Source organism: Nelumbo lutea, chromosome 7 (genome assembly GCF_056320005.1).
Source record: "Nelumbo lutea isolate HS-2025 chromosome 7, American lotus-T2T, whole genome shotgun sequence".
NCBI classification, from domain to species: Eukaryota; Viridiplantae; Streptophyta; class Magnoliopsida; order Proteales; family Nelumbonaceae; genus Nelumbo; species Nelumbo lutea.
In genome coordinates this window covers 11,694,612-11,709,655 of record NC_142690.1, presented here as the reverse complement: position 1 = coordinate 11,709,655, position 15,044 = coordinate 11,694,612, and the positions used below count along the sequence as shown (strand labels likewise).

Genomic DNA, 15,044 nt, shown 5'->3' with positions numbered 1-15,044 from the left:
CATTTCTACTATTTGTCATGTCCTGTTAATATAAGGTAAATCAACACAAATTCACGAGAGTGAAAGAAAATTAAACCGCCAGCGTTAGCAGTAAGTTTCTCACTTATTAATAAGGAAGGGAATGATCAGCAAATCAAATGAACCTGAGGCTTACTACTATGAATCTTATTAACATGCTGCTGCTTCTTCAAATCCTTGTGCCAACGGCAATATATGCATCGCCAACTGAATCAATGACAAAGCCAGGGTGCCAGGAGAAATGTGTGAACGTCACCGTTCCCTACCCGTTCGGGATGGTTGATGACCAAAATTGCTACAGATATTTGTATGAAGTAACTTGCAACCACAGTTTCAACCCTCTGAAGCTGTTCTTAGGGAAGAATGGAAACGTTGATGTTTTAGAAATCTCATCATTAGGCAGTTTGCGCGTCAAAACCTATATAGGTTATGATTGCTACAATAATTCGGAGAACGTAGACTGGTCACTTCCGTCGCTTGATCTGATGAGTAGACCCTATAGTTTCTCCGACACCCACAACAGATTCACTGTTCTCGGCTGCGACACATATGCTTACATAAATGGCTCCAAGGGTCGCAACTTCAAAAGTGGATGTTCCATGGTTTGCAACGACCAACAGAGCCCAATCAATGGGTAATGTTCAGGGATAGGCTGTTGCCAGACTTCCATACCAAAGGGGTTTAAAAGGTTCAAGGTAACCATCTATAGCTTCGAAAACCACACACATGTCGAGGATTTCAACCCATGCAGCTACTCTTTCATGGTTGACTCCGACTGGTACAACTTCTCAGTACCCGATCTCTTGGGCTATTTGGATTTCTACGGTAGAAATGAAAAAATGGTTCCAGTCATCCTCGACTGGGCAATAGAAAACTATACGTGTGAGAATGCTTCAAGAAACGACCCATCTTATGCATGTGGAAAGAACAGCGAATGTTATGACTCCCCCAACGGTCTCGGATATCTTTGCAAATGTTCCCCAGGTTACCAAGGCAATCCTTACCTCCAAGACGGATGCAAAGGTACGTACATAATCTCCTTCCTCTTCACTATTCGATCGGCACATAAAAGTAAATATACTTCTTGTACTTCAGAGTTTAGCTAACTGAGTCAATTTGGATAATTAATGAGATGCAGATATAAATGAATGCGCCGATGGAGCTAGTAACAACTGTAAAGGGATTTGCACAAATACGCCTGGGAGTTACAACTGCTCCTGCCCACCTGGTTTGGAGGGAGACGGAAGGACGACTTGCATCGTACCGGTGCATCCACTGAAGCAATCTCTGGTTCTACAACTAACCATAAGTATAAAATGGTTGGTATGATAAGGTATAAAATGGTTGGTAAATTTTCTTTTGAAAAGAGAGCCCCTAGGCAATTTCATTCAACATTCTAGGTTAGTAAGTCTGATACATTTGTAGATTTTGAAAAAGAAGGAAGAGGGTGACCATGTATATATAGCATGAAGAAATTAGCTTGGCATGGCACAGAACTAACGAGCAATCAAACTTATGCAAGTTGCATCAAGGAAGTCATATGCAAGTTGCATCTTCTTCAAGAATGATATTCAAAAATTGCATATGGCGTGCAATTTGAAGTCCATCATAGAATGCCACCACTATAGCTTCATAGTGTTTCATCTCTAGAGCTCTACAGATTAAAACAAATTATTATGATCACTTACAATCAAAAGCTTCCTTCCTCAGACACGTGTCTATTCATTCAAAAAGAAGCATGAGCTTCAAGATGTAGTTATTTGCATTCTCAGAAAGAGTTACTGGTAGTTATCTCCACTAAAATGAAAAACAAAAGAAAACTCATTTCAAATAATATAAGATTCATAAAGTGGGTTATTATTTAGAAATAAAACTTGATTTAATCTCTTAAATTAATAACAAATTTATTTATCAAAAAATATCAAACAAAATATTAACCTAAATTACAACATAGAAAATAGGTGTCAAATAAAATTTATCATAATATATGAGTACAACATATCAGAATACTAGCCACGTACTTAGTATGGGGTCATTCTCTAATGATGTTTAAGAGGTGTCGGGATGCCTTATGTTCGTTGATAATATGGTATTAACTGGTGAAATTAAGGAAGGATCAAATGTAAACTTAGGTTCATAAACAATTACATTAGAGACAAGAGGTTTCAAAATAAGTAGGATTGAAATTGAATATATGCAATGTAAATTCAATAACAAGAGTATAGAGAAAGCTACATTTATGATACAAGACTTAGACTTAATTCAATGTGACTGTTTTTGTCACCTTGGCTCAATAATTGATAACAAAGGATAGATTCAAAAGGATGTAAGTCATAGAATTAGAGTAGGATGGACAAAATGGACATGTGCATCTAAGGTCTTATGTGATAGGCAAATACCACTTTAGCTAGAAGGAAAAATGGAGATGTGCAACTAGGGTCTTATGTGATAGGAAAATACCACTTTAGATAGAAGGAAAATTCTATAGAATTGTTGTAAGGCCAACTATGTTCAGTGGATGAGAGTATTGAACAATCAAAAAGAAATATATCTAAAAAAATGAGTGTGGTAGAAAAGCAAATGGTTGATAGTTATTGGTTTTCAAACTCACAGAAATGCTAACTATAATTTTTTTTTTTTGGTGGGGGTGGGGGGTGTTTAACTTTTAGAACCCTTCTTAGCATGTTTATTATAAAATTCTGAGACCACAAAACTAGTAAATAATAGATTATTGTCTCTTTGAATTGTACAATACAGAATTTGTGTGTTGTGCATATTAATACTTTGAACAAAGGACTTGCTGGAACTAATGAGAAATTATTTAAGCATCCTCGATTTAACATTGGATATGGCTATTTAAAGAGAAACTAGTAAATAATGGATATGGCACTGAACATTACGAAATAGAAAAATTGGATAGGATTTATACCATATGTCACAAAGCTCAAATGGTGATGATGATAAGATCCCTTAACATTCAACAACTAGCTAATGATCCATCCTAGAGTTACTAACTAAAGGATTGGCACAGGCCCAGGCCCATCCCGAAAGTTTATAAAAAAAAATCTGGGGTTTTGCAGTTTTAGGTGTGAGACCGGCTGATTAAGAAGCCAAGTTCAACCGTTGGTTTGGCCTTCTAATTACTGTACATCCAAGGGTGGAGCCATGGAATTTTCATAAGTGGGCCAAAACCTAAAGTGGATTAGGAAGGTAGGAAGGAATAAATATAAATGGGCCTATAAGGGAGCCAACCATTTGGTTGGAGAGGGGGGAGGGGAAAAATTTACATGAAAATTGTATTACTAATGGGGGATTTTTGGACCACAGGCGGCCATGGCTCCCCTGGGCCTCCCTGGCTCCGCCCCTATGTACATCAAAATAGAACGTTTACGTTTGTTTGTTTGTTTTTTTTTTTTTTTTTTTTGATAAATAAAGTAAAGCTATAAACTAACAAAAGGAGTTTACATATTGTTCAATACAAGCTGGGGCCCTGCTCCACTCCATATACTGAGTCCAAGAATTTAATTATTTGGGCCAGAGAGTGAGCTGCCCTATTAAACTGGTTTGGGTTGTGAGACTACTAGTCTACTTGGTGACTATATAGCATCGGTTAAGAACTTAGAGTCCCTTTGGTTCGTAGTTGGAATTGGAATCAGAATTCTCTAGAATCAGAACTGGAATGATCCATTCCCATAGTCTATTTGGTTCAAATAGGAATGAGAATGGGAATTAAAATCAGTAGGAATGAGATTTCATTCCCAAATCAGAGGCAGGGAATGGCCATTCCCTCAAATAAGGAAATACCATTCCAACAGGAATGAAAATGGGGTTTCGATTCCGCCCAACCAAACAGTTGGAATTGGAAAGGGCTATTCCAGTTCCGATTCCAGACCCCTATTCCCACGAACCAAACGAGGCCTTAATTTGGAGTCATGAGTCGCTTTTCTTTAGCCTATGTTGCCCTGCATATGAGAATCCCCTGGATCAGGCCAGATATCCTTATCCTACTCCCTTTCGGAAACATATAACCTCGTAGATTGCTTATCTTGACAGGCCACTGGGGGTGGGATATAAGGTAGCCGCAAGGGTCAACAATACGAAGGTACCTTCTAAATTGATGGTCTGGATTTCATTGATCCAATTAATAACCTATATAAAAGAGAGTTTTCCATTGTTTTTTTTTTTTTTTTTCAAAGGCAAGGAAAGAATTTTTTTCCTTCCTTCCATTTCTCTCTCTCTAAGGAAAGAGAAGGAAAGAATTTATACCCTTTTGGTCGATGATCGAACTCTTCAATTACTTGGTGAACAACATAACTGGGAGAAAGGTACTTTCATTTGACAGACCTGAACAAGAAAGAAATTTAGCTACCTATTTCACTACTTCCATGAAAGAGGAGAATGTTTATGAGATTTTGGAAGCTCGAGTGGTGCAAGAGGCTAGTACGGATCAACTCCAAGAAATCACTAAGCTTGCAAAAAGATGTTTAAGATTGAAAGGGGATAAAAGGCCTACAATGAAGGAGGTGGCAATGGAGCTTGAGAGATTGAAGAGACTGAACAAACATCCATGGGATGAAAGTAATCTTGAGGAGACCCAGTGTTTGCTTCATGCATCTTCAAGTTACCATAATCAAAACGCAGTTGAGTGTGATAGTTTGGGCAACCTAGTTCCATTAAACAGTGGGCGATGATTATTTGAAGGTCCAATTTATGCATATATCCTATGAGCTTTTACATCACTATGTGGTCAGCAACTGTTACTTCTGCATGGTAAAAATGAGTTCTCTATTTGAAAGAGAAAGGATGTCTAATTTTATAATCTCTTGCATCAACATTATCTTTTTATTTCCTCACGTTATCCCAAGATAAGAAGTCGAAGCAGAAGTTAAATGGATGGTTTTGTTTTTTCTTTTTCCTTTTTATTTATTGGGTCAGTGGCGACTTACGTTACTCTATTTCAACAAGGATGTGGTAGAGTGTCGCTATGTGATCTTTTGAGGGAGGGTTGGCTTTCCCCATGGAGTGGACTATAGGCTTCTCCGCTTGAGGGTGTCAGTTTTTTTTAAATGTTTTTCTATTATATTATTTTATTCTTTCTATCAAAAAAAAAGGATAATAATTTCGTTGTTTTAGTTTAAAATTCTTTTCCATGTCTTACGATTTATTGAGTTAAATGGGGATCGGTTCTCGGCTTGAACGGTCCGATCATTCGGATCAAATAGACCGATTGTTCTGACAAAAAAAAATTTAAAATTTTAAAAACAAAAAAAAAAAACGGCCAAAAATTGTTGTCCATATATATATATATATATAGCATATTTGGTGGTTAGAGATTTTATTTTGGTAATTATGTTCTACAATATTCGTAGTTTCCATTTGGTATTAATTTTATGTTAATTGTAAAATTTAAAATTTCAATGGTTATGCAGGTGTTGGTTTAAGTGTAACTTTACTCCTTGTTGGTGGTTATTGGTTGTACCAAGTTTTAAAGAAAAGACGGATCAAGAAACTCAAAGAAAATTTCTTCAAAAGAAATGGTGGTTTGTTATTACAACAACAAATCTTGGCAGAGGAAGGCAATGTTGAGAAAGTAAAAATTTTTACAGCAAAAGAGTTAGAAATTGCCACAGACCACTATAATGAGAACTGTATTCTTGGTCAAGGGGGCCAAGGCACAGTATATAAAGGTATGCTCTCCGATGGAAGAATTGTGGCAATCAAGAAGTCGAAATTATTAGATGAAAGTCAATTAGAACAATTCATTAATGAGGTTGTCTTACTTTCCCAAATTAATCATAGGAATGTGGTTAAATTGTTAGGATGCTGTTTAGAGGCTGAAATACCTTTGTTAGTATATGAGTTCATATCCGGTGGAACCCTTTTCAATAATATCCACAATCAGAATGAAGACTTCTCATTCTCATGGGATCATCGCTTAAGAATTGCAACAGAGGTTGCGGGAGCAATTGCCTATTTGCATTCAGCAGCATCCATACCAATCTATCATAGAGACATCAAGTCATCAAACATTCTTTTAGATGATAAATATAGAGCAAAAGTATCCGATTTTGGGACTTCAAGGTCAATTGCAATTGATAAGACTCCTATAACCACAGCGGTACAAGGGACCTTGGGTTATCTAGACCCAGAGTACTTTCAATCAAGTCAGTTTACAGAGAAGAGTGATGTTTATAGTTTTGGGGTAGTTCTTGTGGAACTGCTTACCAGTGAAAAACCAATTTCTTCAACTAGACCGCAAGAAGGGAGGAACTTAATCACACATTTTATTTGTTCAATACAAGAAAATCGTCTTTTTGAGATTATTGATCCTCAAATTGTACAAGAGGGTCAAAAAGATGAGCTCAAAAAAGTTGCCAACCTTACGAAGAGATGCTTGCACTTGAATGGGAAGGAAAGGCCTACAATGAAAGAAGTTGTAGTGGAACTTGAGGGATTGAGGATGTGTGAAAAGAATTTTGTTTTTCAAAAAACAGAGGAAGAGGTGGAATGCTACATAAGTGAAACATCAAGCCTGTGGGATACTAGTTCAACTTCGACTAGGGTCAGAAGTTCAGAAAACACTTTCAGGTCCCCACTAGATGAACAACCATTGTTGTTAAATTAATATATCAATTCAATCGTAGTCCATCCTGTATTCATCTTTCTTCTTTGGTAAAGGTAGTATTGTATTCATCTTATGCTCTTGGTTCATTGATTTTACTAAAGAGGGCTTTATATCGTCTAGTCTAATCCCTGAATCAAGATGGAAGCTAATAGAATGGCATTATATATTTATATACATGGGCCCAAAAACACTTAAAATCCAATGACTTCAACCAATCTCTCTATATAGTGAGATATACTATTCAACAACATTTGCCTTAGTAAAAACAAACTTAGCTGTCCAAAGAATTCTTTCACTCTAAGTTTTAAATGTATTGAAGTAGTTTTGTGCTTTGTAGATGTCAATCATGAAATTTTAATGAAGAAAGCATCATCCAGGCTAGTCACTATATATTCCTAATTAAATAAACTTGGTCACGAGGTTTGGCCATTGGACACCCTCTTGGCTTTTAATTTCACTTCTCAAGTTATTGCTCAATCTATCATCTATATACCCTCCTATAGGGCATATTGTATATTTGTATCATATTTGTCGATACACCTATTTCAATGGTATTTTTCAAGAAACTTTTTTCTAATAATTAAAACACATAAATACTTTATCCAATGTTTTAGACAATTTTATCAGGCATAAAATATATTGAAAGACACATAAATACTAATTATTATACTTGAATGTGATTGATAAGATGGATAGTATATATATATATATATATATATATATATATATATATATATATAATGTTTTAGACAATTTTATCAGGCATAAAATATATTGAAAGACACGTAAATACTAATTATTACACTTGAATGTGATTGATAAGATGGCTAGTTCTTATATATATATATATATATATATATATATATACCATTACATGGAAAGATGCATATCTACTAAATAGTCTTCGGGTTATTCAGATCTTATGTCAAAAGCTCAATGCATCTTTTGATCGTTAAAGGTACAAGAAGATATTCTCAAAAAGATTTGCCAAACAGATGCTTATTTTTTAATATTTCTCCCAATTCTACTACCCATCAACTTATCTAACGTCTAATGGTTTCAAATCCCATTCAACGGTCAAACAATAACAATAAAAGTTTAATCTCGTGTTTCAAGACAAATCTAGTGTGCCGATGCATTTCAATAATTTACTAGTAATCACGAGAAAGTAATAAATATTTAATGTTATTATATGATTTTTTAATGTCCAATTTTGCAAGTAGTAACAATTAACAAACAATGCACATAGGTCTTACCCACCTGCTAGTAATACTTAAAGTCTACGATACAAAGCTAAATACACGCTTAGCTCGGGGAAGATCAGGCAGAGAGGCCCTCACAAGAGACTGAGGTGGCCCTGACATTCGAGGCACGCCCTCTGCAACCCAAGGCCCAAACATCTAAGGAAGCTCCTGAAGAGAGGCGGACCATCATGGACTTTAGGACTGCCTTAATCAAAACCAAGGAGGCCATCTTCCCCAAAGAGGTTTCCAACCTTTCTAACATGTAGTCTAGTGAGCTCGGCGACAAAGCTATGCACTTCCTCATGATGGCAAGTTTCCAGCTTCCTCATTGTGCTATTCTTGAATTGTGTTTTTATACTTAGCTTCTGTTTTCCTTTGTAGATGAACACCATGGTCCACTCCCTTGTCAAGCAATCTAAGTGATATTTGGTGAGGGCTAAAATTGACAAGGCAGCGGCAGGCGAGTATCAGTCTCGGGTGGAATGAGCTGTAGGAGTTGCAGGAGAAGGATGATCACCCCGCTGAACGCAAGGCCCAATTTCTCGACAAGATCCAAGCTTCCAAGGTCCGAGCCATCGAAGAGTTCAAAGTCTCCCCAGACTTCTTACAAGAGAGGGAAGAGTTCGAAACTAGTGCTTTTTGTCAAGGCATTAAACTTTGCCAAATGTTGGTGAGGTCAGCGATGTACCCTGAGCTCGACCTCTCACTCATCAAGTCCTTGGCCTATACCAATGAAATGTCAGATCAGGTCAATCTGGAGCCCAATTCCAAGGATGAAGAAGATGGGGTAAGTGAGGAAGCTGAGGTCGAAGTCGGTGTGGATGCTACCGAAGGAGAAGCTGCCGTCGTGGTTGGAGATGGGAATGAGGATCCCTAGAATGTCTGAGTCCTTTTTGCCTATTTTCTTGGACCCCCTATAAATGCGTAATGTGCCAAGCCTCCGATCTCAGCCTAAGAAATTTTCCTCTTTTTTTTATGACGATGCAATCACTTAAGCTCAATGAAGTAAACTTTTTGCACACCTCGTCTCTTTCTTCTTTCGAACCTAAACAAAAAATATACTAAGTATGGGATTAACCCGAGGTGCCTAGGTGCTAGAGCAACTAGGCATATCAAACTGCCAACATCATTGCCAGGTCGGCATAAGGGACCTTTATGGTAAAAGTGACTTACCATACCCTTTAAGATGTAGTTTAGTCAATGTGCCCCCATAATGCAGATCGACTCGACCAGGTTGCCGAGGTGGGTGGTCTTTTATACTTAGTGAAATTTTGCAATGTTAGTGGCATTGCAGACGCTGAACTCTTGAGCTCAAAGGTAGTTCCTCCTTAAGTTATCCACATTCCAAGCACAGGGGACCTGTGTCCCCTCCAATATCTCGATCTCGTACATTCCTTCACCGATCACCCTTAGTACTTTGTAGAGACCTTCCTAGTTCAGTCCTAACTTACCTACATCGAGCTCAGGTACCAAAACTTTCTGAAGTACTAGGCTGCTAACTCGAAAGTGGCATTTCTTGACTCGGGCATTATAGTATTGAACTACTTGTAACTAGTAGGTCACGGTCCAAATATAGGCCAGGTCTTGGACTTCTTCCACTAATTCAAGGTTCGCCTGTAGCTTGTCGTCGTTGTCCTCCTCGTCATACGCCTCAAACCATAAGGTGGGCAACTCGATCTCAGCAAGGATGATTGCCTCCGTTCCGTATGTCAAATTAAAGGGGGTTTCTCCGGTTGCCATTTTGATCATAGTCTGGTAGACCCAAAGAATGTTGGGCAGCTCGTCTACCCACAAACCCTTAGCTCAAGAAAGCCGAGATTTATGTTTGTAGAGGATTTCCCTATCCATTACCTAGGCCTATTTGTTTGCTTGGGGATGAGCTACTGAGGTGAAGTTTTGCTGGATCCCCATCTCGGCATACCAATTTTGAAACTTGATATTCTCGAACTGCTTCCCGTTGTCCGATATCAGCACCTTTAGGAGTCCGAACCTGCACACTATGTTCCTTTAGAAGAAGTTTTGTACATTCTAGGTTGTGATTTACACCAGTGGCTCAACTTCCACCCACTTTGTGAAGTAGTCAACTATGGTGACCAAGAACCTTCTCTGCCCGGTCGTAGGTGGGAAGGGACCGAGGATGTCTATCCCCCATTGAGTGAATGACCATAGGATGGTTAGGTACTTCAGGTCAGCGGTAGGTTGATGTGGCATGTTAGCATGCCTCTAGCAGTTATAACATGTCTGAACGAGTTTGAGTGTGTCCAATTTCATCGTAGTCTAGTAATAGTAGGAGAGCATGAAAGACCTGTGGTACAACTACTCCCCAATGATGATGTAGCGAGCTGACTTCCGCTCTACCCTCCGAGTTGCATTGCAGTTTGTTGGTAGGGTCTTGTGACATAGATATTCAATGAGTGAATTCATCCAGCTCGATTCTACTACCAAAATAGGAGCGACCTCTTCTACCACCCTCTCTATACTTGGCCATGGTAGGTCTTCAACATAGACCATTCTCCTTGTGATTTTTGTTGCACTGGCTAGCTTTGAAAGAGCATCGGCCTCTGTGTTCTCAATCCTCAGTATTTATTGAATATACCAAGAGTGAAAGTTGGGCAAGATTTCTCACACCTTGGCCAAATAGGCCGACATGGCAGGCTCCCAGGCCTCATACTGCCCACTCACCTGGTTTACCACCAGTTGAGAATCGTTGCATACCACAATGTGTTTTGCACTGACCTCCTTTGCCAAAGTCAGCCCGACTATCAGTGCCTCATACTTTGCCTCGTTGTTTGATGCTTCAAATTCAAACTAGAGGGCATACTCCAACTTCACCTTGCTTGGCCTGTAAAGCAACAACCTAACTCTGCTTTCACATTGATTAGACGAGTCGTCGACATAGAGGATCTAGGGCTCATCGTTCCAGGCCGGGACTCCCAAGGCCGGGATAGGTGCCACACTGGTTGATGCCTCCGATGTGATAGCATGCTTAGCCACTCCAAGGGTCGGCGTGCTGAACATGCACTTGGCGACAAAGTTGGCCAGGACCTGTGCTTCAATTGTTGGGCGTAGCTCAAACCGGATATCATATTCACTCAGCTCGATGACCCACTTCATTAACCTTCCCGAAACCTCGGGCTTCTAAAGAACATGCCTCAAAGGTTGGTTAGTTAGGACTACGACAGTATGGGATTGGAAGTAAGGGTGCAACTTCCGAGCTGCCAAAACTAAAGGCCGACTTCTCAATGTTGGGCTACCTAGTCTCAGCTGCATTCAACACTTTATTTATATAGTAGATGGGTCGCTAAACCCTGTCTACTTCTCTAATTAGTACCGAGCTAATCGTCACTCGCCGAGAGGTAGAGTTTTAGCTCGTCTTCGGGTTATGGTCTGGTCTGTAGTGGAGGTGAACTGAAGTACCTTTTAAGCTCGTCAAATGCGAGTTGGAACTCCTTATTCCACACAAAGTCTTCATTTTTCTTTATGGCCTTAAAGAATGGGAGACATTGCCCAGCCAACTTAGACATAAATTGGTTTAGGGTGGTTATCCAACCTGTTAATTTTTGTACATCCTTAATTGACCAAGGTGGTCTCATATCTAGGATTGCTTGGATTTTATACAAGTTGGCTTCCATGCCACGTCGGTGCATTATATAGCCATGGAATTTGCCCGATATGACCTGAAGACACACTTGTTCGGGTTGAGCTTCATGTTAAAATTTCTTAGAATTTCAAAAATAGAATTTAAATAAGAAATTAAAGAATTTGAAAATTGGGTCTTCATGACCATGTCATCAACATAGGCTTCGATTTTAGTGTCAATTAATGGTGAAAAAATTTTATTTACAAGTTGATGGAAAGTTGCTCCAACGTTTTTCAATAAGAAGGGCACTACTTTATAACAACACAAGCCCAGTTCAGTTACAAAGCCAATCTTTTCTTGGTCTTTCAGGTTCATTTGGATCTGATTATAGCCAGAGTAAGCGTCCATGAAACTTATCAACTCGTACCCCGAGGTCATACTTACCGGGAGCAAATAATTATCCTTTAGGCAAACTCTATTATGGTCGGTGTAGTTGATGCATATGCACTACTTATCATTTGCTTTTTTCACAAGCATTGGGTTGACTACCCAACTCGGACACTAGACCTCTCTAACAAAGTCTACTGCGAGAAGCTTCCGATCTCCTCGTCAACTATCCTCAACCTCTCTTGGGAGAGGTTCCTCTTCGTCTGCCTGATTGGTCTAACTATAGGGTCCACATTAAGTCTATGAGTAATGACAAAGGGGTCTATGTTGGGCATTTCTACTACCGACCATACCAAAGCATCTAAATTACTAAGAAACTTACCAGTTGTGACCGAAGTGGTTCTACAAGGCGAGCTTCGATCTGGACCATCTTCTCGGGCTTGGTGTCTAAGACTAGGACCAAGACGGTGTCCTCCATTGAATGGGCTCGTTCATCGGTGTTCTCAGGAAGCAGCTCCAGGTTGACATCTTCTGCTAGTTTTCCCTTTCCATTTAGCGACACCACGTAGCACTTGTGCGATTCCAGCTGGTTGCCTCGTACTACCTACTCCATAGCATGCAGGATAGGCTGACCTAGGATGGCATTGTAAGGGGACGGAGTCGTGATCTCCAGGAAGTTATGCTCAAAATAGACTGAATTCGGCTCCAAACATGCTATGACTAGCACTTTAATCCGCCCTAGAGGCCTCATCATGTCTCCGTTGAAGCCAAATGAGTAAGACGCCAGCTAGATGTAGATCCTTCCTCTCAAGCTTCATCTTCTCAAAGGTGTCTAGAAAAAGGATGTCGACTAAACTTTTAGAGTCGATCAGAATTCGCTTTACTTCGAAGTCACTAATTATCATTTTGACAATGAGGGCATCGTCGTGTGGATAATGGATCTGCGTCAGCTCCGGTTGTCACATTTGATGAACCACTTCAGGTAACTACGACAAATCAACTCCTCGATCTTGTCCTTACGGTTTCTACAGTTTTCAGTGTCGTGGCCTATATCACAATGGAAGTGATAGTACTTATTCGTGTTCCTGTTGGTGGGGTCGCCTTCATCCTGGGAGGCCATCTCATATACTATGCCGTTTTTATTTGCATCAAAATTTATCCTCTTTTGGGATTGAGGGTTGTGTAACTCCGGTTCTGGACTGGAGGGGTTCTTAAATGCTAGCCTAATTTGGAACTCCGGTGGGGGGACCTGCTTCTCCTTCATGGTGACCTACTACTTTATTTGGAACTCCTATGGGGGGACCTGCTTCTCCTTCTTGGCAACCTACTTCTCCTGTTGTGGGGTGATCGACTTCTTCTCTTTAGTGACTTACTCTTGCGCCACTGCTTGCTGCTTCCCACTTCTTCAACTCGCTTCCTCTTCTTGGTCAGCTCTAATTGGGATCCCATCACCTCCTCCGCCTTGGTGAACTTGTCGGCCTAGTGGAGGAACTCCTCCATGGAAGATGGAGGGTTCAACTCAATTTCCCAACGCAAGTCGAAGTGGTGGACGCCATTGACCATTGCAGTGAGCTGGACTACCGAGTCAAGGTTTGGAATTTGGAAGTGCTCCAAGTTGGACCTCTTGATGTAGTCTCGAAGCTTCTTGTCTGGTCATTGGACCACGTTCAATAGGCAAGTTGTTGACTTCAGACACCTTTTGCTAGTGGTGAAGTGCATCGTGAAAAGATCCGCGAACTGGTTCTAGCTTTTGATTGAGCCCCTGATCAGTCTCGAGTACCACATCCGAGCTATACCCAAAAGTTCGTTGGGAAGGCCATACACAGGCTCACATCATTTTCTTGTGAAGCTACATCAAGGCTTGGAAACTATCTATGTGGTTGACCAGGTTTGTAGTGTTACCGTAAGACTCTAGGCTCAAGGCTTTAAAGTCCTTAGGCTGTGGGGCCATAAGGATCTCAAGTGCAAGTGGGGATCTCAAGTGCAGGTAACCAGCTATGCTACTGGACAAGCAGCAACATGGCTCACCTCTCATTTCATATTTGTGTCCTCGTTGTTGGTGGGAGTGAGGTGGCTTTTCCCAATGTTGTAATGTGCACGTTGGCGACGCCTTCTCCTCAACGCCTCGGTGAAGATGTTACCTTTGTGCCCCGATTTGTGTTGTAGCTCGGCTATGCTCTTCGACTAAGACCTGGTTCTGATCGTCAGCATGACGAGGGTCAAGAACCTGGTCCTAGTTTTGGTGGCTAGGCTATTGGTTACTGGGCTACTGGTTCTGTTGTTGTTGTTGCTGCTACTAAGGTTGTTGCAGGTGTGGCTATTACTGCATTAGGGCAGCAAATCTTTCCTCCACGTCCGCATCTACATGATCATGCCATAGACATACTGTACCAATTTGTTGAACTAATGCACTTCGATCCTAGCATGAACCACTGATGGCTCAACTAGAGGAAGAGGTGTGTTCACTTTTTGCAGAGGGAAGGCCTAGGTGGCTTCTCCGATGTTGTGATGTGCACGTTGGCAACGCCTTCTCCCCGACGACTCGATCAAGCTATTGCCTTCGTGCCCCGATTTGTGCTGTAGCAAGGCTATGCTCTTCTATCGGGACTTGGTTCCAATCGTCAGCATGACGAGGGTCTAGAACCTAGTCCTAGTTTTGGTGGTTGGGTTGTTGGTTACCGAGTTGCTGGTTCTGTTATTGTTGTTGCTGATGGTGAGGTTGTTGCTGCATCAAGGCGGCAAATCTTTCCTCCATGTTCGCATCTGTAGGTTCATGCCACAGACATATTGCACCAATTCGTTTAATTGATGCATGTCGATCCCAGTAGTAACCATTGATGGCTCAACTGGAGGAAGACGTGCGTTCACTTGGTGTAGAGGGAAGGACTAGTTTGGCATTGTTGTTATGCCAAGTAGAGTCAAGGGTAGTGTGAATTGCCCAATGATCACAGAAGGAACTTTAGGGTGTGCTTCGGGCTAGTCTTGCCCCCCTGTGATGTGGTTGTTGTTGTTGTTGTTATTGGCAGGTTAGTTGTTACTTAATGATGCCATTGAAGTAGTAAAAGTAGCAAGGAAGTGAGAATACGACTTTTGTTGCGTGTTTTCATAGACAACGCCAATTGATGATGCGTGATCTAAACGTTTTCTGTTGAAGGACAGCTCAGACGTAGGGCTAGTGAAGCCGCCTAGT

General features: G+C 40.5%; 1 pseudogene; it reads left to right on the top strand.

The window, feature by feature from the left end:
- The first annotated feature begins 173 nt into the window (after positions 1 to 173).
- Positions 174 to 6,643, top strand: LOC148845109 (wall-associated receptor kinase 2-like; annotated as a pseudogene).
- The last annotated feature ends 8,401 nt before the right edge of the window (positions 6,644 to 15,044 follow it).